Here is a 9,633-nt window from a genome sequence, read left to right as displayed (position 1 = left end):
GTCCCCTCTGAGTCACTACCCCTTCCGCACCAGTTTAAGATCCTAGCCCGGCTCCACCTCCTGCGCTGTTCCTTCCTCCTCTGGGTCCTTCTGCCCCCTGGGGTTTCCTCCTTCCTGGACTCTTCTGACGCTGACCCCCCTGAGTCTTGCCCTTCCTTCTGGCGAGCTTCTGGCGGGCTTTAGGACCTGGCTCCCTATCCGGGCTACCTACTGTGCCGCTCACCTGTACATTTGAACTTGGCGCGCGCGCCCAGCCGGTGACTTTCCTCTTGACCGTTTCCCCGCTCTCCGATGGAGGCGTGGTCAATCCTGACTCATCTCCTCTCTCTGGTGGTGAGAACACTGGTCCCGATGCCTGGGACTCCTCCCCCCCACTGCGCTCTGGTGGGGAAGCTGGTCCTGATTTCCAACTGCTGCTCAGGGAGTCCCCGCTGGCCCCTTCCTTCTGGGGTTTCCCCCTTGGCACCCCACTTGCCCTGGCCATCAGCGCTCCTTTCTGTGAATCTTCCGATTCGCTGGAGAGACTCATGGAATCTCTCTGACCACTGTCACTGCCTACACCCCCCTCGGATTCCTCCTCCTCGCTCTCCATTTGCTCCATCTCCTGTGTCTCTGCTCCTGAACCCCTGACAGCAACAAAAAAGGCTTTTATGGGTATGTTCGTAGCAAAAGGAAGAACAAAGAAACAGTGGGGTCACTCAGAGGAGAAGATGGTGAAATGCAAACAGGGGACACAGAAAGGGCTGAACTCCTCAATGCCTTCTTTGCCTCAGTCTTCTCCGATAAAGAAAACAATGCCCGACCTGAAGAATTTGGAGCAAATGATTCAGCAGAGGAAACACAGCCCAGAATAACTAACTAACTAGTTAGTTAGTTAACTAATAACTAACTAACAGAATAACTGACTGACCGAACCCAAAGGGTGCTCATCAATGGTTCCTCTTCATCTTGGAGAAGAGTGACTAGTGGGGTGCCACAGGGTTCTGTCTTGGGCCCGGTCTTATTCAACATCTTTATCAACGACTTGGATGATGGACTCAAGGGCATCCTGATCAAATTTGCAGATGACACCAAACTGGGAGGGGTGGCTAACACCCCAGAGGACAGGATCACACTTCAAAACGACCTTGACAGATTAGAGAACTGGGCCAAAACAAACAAGATGAATTTTAACAGGGAGAAATGTAAAGTATTGCACTTGGGCAAAAAAAATGAGAGGCACAAATACAAGATGGGTGACACCTGGCTTGAGAGCAGTACATGTGAAAAGGATCTAGGAGTCTTGGTTGACCACAAACTTGACATGAGCCAACAGTGTGACGCGGCAGCTAAAAAAGCCAATGCAATTCTGGGCTGCATCAATAGGAGTATAGCATCTAGATCAAGGGAAGTAATAGTGCCACTGTATTCTGCTCTGGTCAGACCTCACCTGGAGTACTGTGTCCAGTTCTGGGCACCACAGTTCAAGAAGGACACGGACAAACTGGAACGTGTCCAGAGGAGGGCAACCAAAATGGTCAAAGGCCTGGAAACGATGCCTTATCAGGAACGACTAAGGGAGCTGGGCATGTTTAGCCTGGAGAAGAGGAGGTTAAGGGGTGATATGATAGCCATGTTCAAATATATAAAAGGATGTCACATAGAGGAGGGAGAAAGGTTGTTTTCTGCTGCTCCAGAGAAGCGGACACGGAGCAATGGTTCCAAACTACAAGAAAGAAGATTCCACCTAAACATTAGGAAGAACTTCCTGACAGTAAGAGCTGTTCGACAGTGGAATTTGCTGCCAAGGAGTGTGGTGGAGTCTCCTTCTTTGGAGGTCTTTAAGCAGAGGCTTGACAACCATATGTCAGGAGTGCTCTGATGGTGTTTCCTGCTTGGCAGGGGGTTGGAGTCGATGGCCCTTGTGGTCTCTTCCAACTCTATGATTCTATGATTCTATGAAGATCATGATTCCCAGCCAATACCCCTTGCCACGTATTGGGGATCTGCTGGAGAGGTTGAGATCAGCAACATTTTTCACCAAGTTGGATCTGAGGGGGGCCTACAACCTGATACGGGTGAGGGAAGGCGATGAGTGGAAGACGCCCTTTAATACAAGATATGGGACCTTTGAGTACTTAGTGATGCCGTTTGGGTTGGCTATTTGCAGTTTAGTAGCGCTGCAGAGAGCTTGCTGTGGAGACCATGCATTAAAAAGGGACTCAAAAATAACTTAAACAAGGTTTTAATAACAAAAACAAAACTCCTTTTACACTAAAGATAACAACAAACAAACATGACCCAACCACCAACCCATCCCCCAGGGTAATGGGAGAGCTAGGTGCTGCTCCTTATATACTATACACAATTGCTGACACAGCTTGATTAACACAACTCAGCAGCACCTGCTATGTTTCACAGCTGTAAGACTGGGTCTCGTTATTTGCCCTGGCCCTGGCCCTTAAAGACATACACAACTTGTGAAGCAATAATGAACCTTCACATTTTAAAGTGACCATTCAACACCTTCCAGGCCTTCATCAATCATGTTTTGGCAGACTTGCTAGACAGGAACATGGTATCTTACCTTGATGATCTTTTGATATACTCAGAAAGTCCTGAAGAGCATGTGCGACACGTAAGGGAGGTGTTGCAACGGCTGAGGGCGCATAGACTCTACGCCAAGTTGGAGAAGTGCCAGTTCCACGTGACAGAGGTGGAATTTTGGGGGTATTGCGTGTCTCCTGAGGGGGTGCATATGGATCCGGCGAAGGTGAAGGTGGTGTTGGAGTGGCAGAAGCCTAAGACCAAGAAGGACTTGCAGAGGTTCTTGGGTTTCGCTAACTACTACAGGAAGTTCGGTCCGTTTGGAGGTTGGGCAAATTCCTATCAGCACTCGGATATGGATACTGAAGATCCATTATTGGCTAAAGCTTATTTTTTCCCCGGTTGGGCTGGCACCCTTAACCTTAGTAGATGTTGGTTTCTGTTTCCTTCACTGTGCAGCGAAATGCTTGTCACGGGACATTGTTTTGCATTCCACAGTCAGAGTACTATTGGGTTCCCACGGGAATGGGAGACTGGATGTGACATTCACTGGTTTCCTGTTTTTCACTATTTCTCTCAGTGTTCTTTGTTTCCGAGAGGAGTTGCTTCTCTGCTCTCGCAGAGGCAAGATGCATGTTTGTATTCTCTCAGCATAGAAGTGTAAATAAAGTTAAGAATGTGGCACATACTGCTCATCCTTCCGCTGTGTGGACTACGCTGCTTTGGGCTCCAGATAAGATGAGCCAGTATCAGCTTCAGCTTCAGATGGGCAGAAGCTGGTCAAAAATCTCACATTTTTGGTTATGGGCCCAGACAAATGGAATCTAATGGCTCCTGGCAGAGGAACAAAGAACCAGAGGATCGGAATGCCGGCAGAGGAACAGAGAGACGGATCGGTGTTATCTGCTCTGCGCGTCACGATGATTGATGAGAGGTATGTGCTCATGCTCCGGGCAGCCTGCCAGCTCCTACTTAATGGCTTTATGGCTGGACTTTGAACTTTTAAAGCCGTCTGCTCGGCAGAGGCTTGGGAGGCTTGAAAACCGAAAGTGCCTTTTAAAAGTGCTTTTGGAATGAAGCAGCTGCAGTAAACACAGACGCAGCTTGTTTAAAGCAGCAGAAATGGCAAATGCAAGGCTGGCTGATGCTTTTGGGATTCCTAAGCTCAATAAGAAAAACTATGCAGAGTGGGTACTCTATGCTGAGGCTATTCTGCGAAAAGAAGGTCTGTTTACAGTTATTTCAGACGCCCCCCCCAGCTCCAATAACAGATGAATGGGCAGCTAAGGATTCCAAAGCAAGGGGAACTCTTACAATGATAGTCTCCCCAGAAGAGCTCTGTCTGTTGCGTGATAAGACCTCAGCCAGAGAAATTTGGCACACTTTGAGAGAGGCTCATTTGAGAACAGAGGCTGGTGCTTCTTTGTTCTACTATGCCAAGCTGCATGATATGGCACTTGCTGAAGGTGCAGATGTGCGTACACATCTGATGGAGATGCAGAATCTGAGACATGAGCTGCAACAGAGAGGACTCACCTTTCCAGAGGCTGTGTATTCCTTCATGATACTACATTCTTTGGGTTCAATTTGGGAGTCCGTTGCCACTCAGATTGCTGTTCAGCCAACTGCTCAGCTCACAGTAGCCCATGTTACTGCCGTGATTCTGAACGAAGCAGACCGCCGGGGTGCTAGCTGCATGGGTAAGGGGGAGTCTTCACAGACGTCATCCCAGAATGCAGTGGAACCACCAGATGGCGCCAAAGCTTTGAAGGCAGTGAAATGCTACTCGTGTGGACGTCTAGGCAATATGAAGAGGGAATGCAGATATCCCAGGGCCAAGACAGAGCAGCGCAGCGAAAGCTCATCGCATGGAAAAGGCAAAGACAAAGGTCCGGTGTCCAGGACTACGCAGCACAAGACAATGGTCTCACGCTTCACTCCAAAGGTTGCAAAGGTCCAGAAGACGTCTAGATCTTTCTTCGTTGTGGATTCAGGAGCCACGAGACATTTATGCAATGATAAGCGACTGTTCGTGTCTTTTACACCGCAGTAAGGTGCGATTCACCAGGCAGATGACCACACGAACTCCAGTCAAGGCTACGGAACTGTTGTTCTTCATAGTTTGGACTTATCGATACAAGATGTGCTCTACGTTCCAGATGCCACACACAATCTACTCAGTGTTGTGCAGCTGAATGAATGGAACATTGACGTTTCCTTCAAGAACAAGAAGTGCACCATCACCAAGAAAAACGATTATGTATTGCATGCTGAATATGTTGATCGTTTGTTTGTTTTGTATTTTGATGATGATGTGCAGGTTGAAACTTGTTGCATTGCAGGTTCTAACAAAAATTTGCATGCAGGATGTATTCATGATTTTCACAGGAAATTTGGTCATTTGCATTTTGAGGCAGTATCTAAAATGCCTGCCTTGGTTGAAGGTATGACTATTAAACCCTGCAAGTACCACATGAAGTGTAAGGCATGCACAGCAAACAAGGTGAAAATGGCTGCGAAAGGTAAGGTGTCCAGTAGGCAAGCTACAGAACCATACCAGGTTGTTCATGCTGATTTAGTTGGTCCACTATCGCCCTCTTTGGGTGGAAACAGGTACTTCATGGTTCTCATTGATGCATTTTCCAGGTATATTTATGTGTACAATCTCAAGCAGAAATCAGAGGCTTTTCCAAGGTTCAAGGAATTCTGTGCTTGGTTGGAAAATGTGCATGGTAAGAAGATAAAGACTTTTTTCACTGATCGCGCGGGGGGGGGGGGAATTCACTTCTCAGCAGTTTGAAGCTTTTCTGACTGAGAAAAGAATTCAACACGATTTGTCTAGTCCTCGCTCGCCATGGCAGAATGGACTTTGCGAGAGGGCAAGCCAAACATTGCTTCAGGGTATGAAAACCTTGCTGCATGATGCCAATCTTCCAGAGAGTTATTCGGCCGAATCTCTCTCTTGTTTTGTTTACAGTTATAATCGCAGGTTATCTTCAGCGATTGGTTGTACATGAGAAGATGTTTGGCAAGAAGCCATACATCAAACACATGAGAATTTTTGGTTCTGACATGTGGGTTCACACACCACAAAGCTCCAAGTTAGGCAAGCGTGGATTGCATGGTATCTTTCTAGGTTATCAGAAAGGTTCTTACAGAATATTGATGACTGACTCTAAGACAATTAGGCTCAGAAGAAGTGTTGAGTACAATGCCAAGTGGGGGGAGAATGTGGGAATTTTCCAATGTTATCCTGATGACAGTGATGAGACTGAGGATAGGCAACAGCAAAAGCAGCAGCAACAGCCACAGCTGCTGCAACGACCCACACCCACTGATGAAAGTCCTGATTCTGAGTCTGAGACTGAGTCGGGTGATTCAGAGGATTTCAAGAGTGCGAAAGCCTCTATGCGACCCTCTGAAAGCTCTGATCAAGAATTGGAGGAACCATTGTTCACAATAGGTCACTTTTCTCCTAAGAAGGAAGAGGAGAGTGTTGAAGACCTACGGCTAATTCGCAGGTCACAAAGAGCCACAAAAGGCAGACCTCCAAAGAGATTTGCTGATGAGTTTGCTAAGATAGCAGTAGCAGCTGTTAAAAGCTCCAACAAGGTATTTGAACCTTCAAGTTTCCAAGAAATCCAGGATTTGGATTCAAAGGATGCTGAGCCATGGTTAAATGCCATGAAAGCTAAGCTTGATTTCTTAGAGAGGAACAAAACATGGGAGCTAGTTCCAGTAGTTCCAGGAATGAAACTGCTTGGAGGTAAATGGGTCTTCAAAGTGAAGACTGATCAAAATTGCAAGATAGTCAGGCACAAAGCCAGATTGGTAGCCAGAGGTTTTTCACAGGTACCAGGTGAAGACTATCACGAGACCTACTCACCCACCGTGAGGTATGAGAGCATTAGGCTTATGCTCAAGCTGGCTGCAGAGGAGAATCTACACGTTAGTCACCACGATGTGAATGCAGCATTTTTGTACGGATCTCTAGGTGAATCTCTTTATATGCTTCCACCTGATGGCGTACAGTTAAAACAGGGATTTGTTTGTGCTCTGAAGAAATCCCTTTATGGTCTCAAACAAAGTGCACGGTGTTGGCACACAAAACTCACTGAAGTATTGTTTTCTCTAGGTTTTCAGCAAGGGAAAGCTGATCCATGTGTATTTGTCAAAGAGGAGGGGCAAAAGAAGCTGTATTGCTTGTTTTATGTTGATGATATTTTATTCTTTTGGAAAGATGTCACAATGTACAATAACGCCCTAACTCAACTGAAAGAGCACTTTGACATGAAAGATCTTGGTGAGGTAAACAACTACCTATCTCTGGAAATAGAGAGAGATCAAGATGGTAACATTCTAGTACACTAGTCACGGAAAATTGCTGACGTGTTAAGCAAACTAAACCTGATGGATGCTAACCCTGTAGACACACCGATGACAACAGGTTATCAGGTAGATGACACTGAAGAAGCATTTTCTGACACTACACTGTACAGAGGTGTGCTAGGCAAACTGAACTTCATTGCCAGATGTTCAAGACCTGACATTGCTGTTAGCTGTAATTTGCTAAGCAGACAAGTCAACAATCCTACTGTTAAGGATTGGAAAGCTCTGAAACGCATAGCTCGCTATTTGAAAGGCACTATGCATTACAGACTGAGATTTAACAATCAGAAGTCTGGTGGTCTTGAGATATTTGCAGATGCAATTTTTGGTAGTGACACTACAGACAGGAAAAGCACGTCTGGAGTTTGCTACATGTACAATCAGGGTCTTTTTGATTGGTCATGCAAGAAGCAAACAACAGTTAGCTTAAGTACTTGTGAAGCTGAACTGAATGCACTGTCTTATTCACTTAAGGATTGTGAATGGTTGTTACAATTGTGCAAAGACATGAAAATTCCTGTCAAATGTCCAATCCAGGTTTACCAGGACAACAAAGCATGTTTGGCTTTGCTGAATTCTGAAGGTTGTAAGCAAAGCACGAAGCATTTGCAATTGAAATTGTAACATGCTAGGGAACGTATTCAGAAGAGACTCGTAACAGTGTCCTATATGCCAGGTAATGAAATTCCTGCTGATGTATTGTCCAAGGTTGTATCAAGGGATCAACACTGTACCTATGTGCAGAAGTTGGGTTTGTACTGATATTGTACGAACACGCTGCCCAGTGATGTTCACAGAAAGGGGGAAGATGTTGGTTTCTGTTTCCTTCACTGTGCAGCGAAATGCTTGTCACGGGACATTGTTTTGCATTCCACAGTCAGAGTACTGTTGGGTTCCCATGGGAATGGGAGACTGGATGTGACGTTCACTGGTTTCCTGTTTTTCACTGTTTCTCTCGGTGTTCTTTGTTTCCGAGAGGAGTTGCTTCTCTGCTCTCGCAGAGGCAAGATGCATGTTTGTATTCTCTCAGCATAGAAGTGTAAATAAAGTTAAGAATGTGGCACATACTGCTCATCCTTCCGCTGTGTGGACTACGCTGCTTTGGGCTCCAGATAAGATGAGCCAGTATCAGCTTCAGCTTCAGATGGGCAGAAGCTGGTCAAAAATCTCACAGTAGATACCTACCAATCCAGATGGAAAGCTACACTGCTGGAAAAACTTAAAGGCTTGGGGATCCCACAGCAGACCCTGATAGCAACAGGCTTCGAGAAAGCCAGGACTACAATTTGCCAGCGTATCCGGGATGTAGAATTACAATGCCACATGAGTGGAATGATTAAACATCCAGCAATAAGGGACCATGGGAGAGGTTTCTCTCCAGCTAACTATCTGCCAGGTCTTCAGGTACCCAAATACAGACGGCCTTTTACCCTCGCCAGATTTAATGTTCTCCCTTCTGCCTTACTTCAGGGCAGATTTGAGGGTAAACCTTACACAGCACGGGTCTGTCCTTGTGGCTCGTTGGAAGTTGAAACTGCTTCACATGGAAGTTGAAACTGCTTCACACTAAATTTGAAAATTGGCTGAAAACGGGGAAGGCACTAAACAAGGAAGTCTGCCCCCCCCCCCCGAACTGCATGATTAGCGAAGCAACGAAAATAGCAAGCTGTATTTGAAGGAAAAACCTTTTGCAAACTGTCAAACCTGACATCGGACTTAATATTCCCCCCAATTGGCAGGAGAAGGGGGGAAGATAAAATTGGATATTGTTCCTGCGCGGAAATAATCGTAAAAAAAGACTTTTCACTGCCAAACTCCCCCAGATCGGGCTGCCTGAGCAAGGCACCGGGAAAGGAGAACTGTCAGTCTAAATTGGATACAAAATAAGGTTTTGTTGGAAACTTAGCTGTTGGACTTTATTAAATTTGTTGAACTTCTGGTTAAACTGAAACATTTGTGGATTTACAGTATCGACTCTTGAACTTTTGGCTCATTGCTCTATGTTTCCCTTGCTTCTTTGTTACCCATTTCCTTTTGGACACAATTGAAAACTCCCTCTAGAGGGTTTAAAGAGAAACTTTTTACATTGAAAAAAGAAACAGTGGGATTTTCCACTTGCAAGTCTACTCTGTGAGAACGACCTTGAGGCCATGAGTGGCCCTGTGGAGGAGATAGTAACTAGACATAAATCAAAACAAGCGCAAGCACAAGCACAGAAGAAAAGGAGCTCAATATCAGATACAACACCAGCTGCACAGGAAAAGACAGTAACAGCTTCTATGGAATCTATGACTCAGGCACTGGTCAAAATAAATCAATCTTTGGAAGCTCTGACAAAGCAATCCATAGAACTGACAAAGCAGTCCACAGAAAATTCTAAAAAATTGACAGAATTGACAGCAAGATTGGACTTGAACACGGCAAGCGTGTCATCTAATACAGATTCTATAAATAAATTAATTCAAGAAAGTTCTGAAACACGAAGGATTGCTGAAAGTGCAAAAAATACTGCAGAGGAAACAAGGGGAAGATTTGAGCCGATTGAAAAAAAAGTAAATGAACATGATGCAACCCTCTCTTTATGGGAACTACAGAGAAAGGAGAAGAATTTGAAACTTAGATTGGTTCCTGAGAGTGAGGGTGACAACCTTGTGGGATTCCTTAAAAACAACTTTGCAGAATTTTGGCATGAGGAATGGGGAGAAGGAGAAGGAGTTG

The sequence above is a fragment of the Podarcis erhardii genome, assembly GCF_964252035.2.
Source record: "Podarcis erhardii genome assembly, chromosome: W".
NCBI classification, from domain to species: Eukaryota; Metazoa; Chordata; class Lepidosauria; order Squamata; family Lacertidae; genus Podarcis; species Podarcis erhardii.
Note: the sequence above shows the minus strand (reverse complement) of the source record.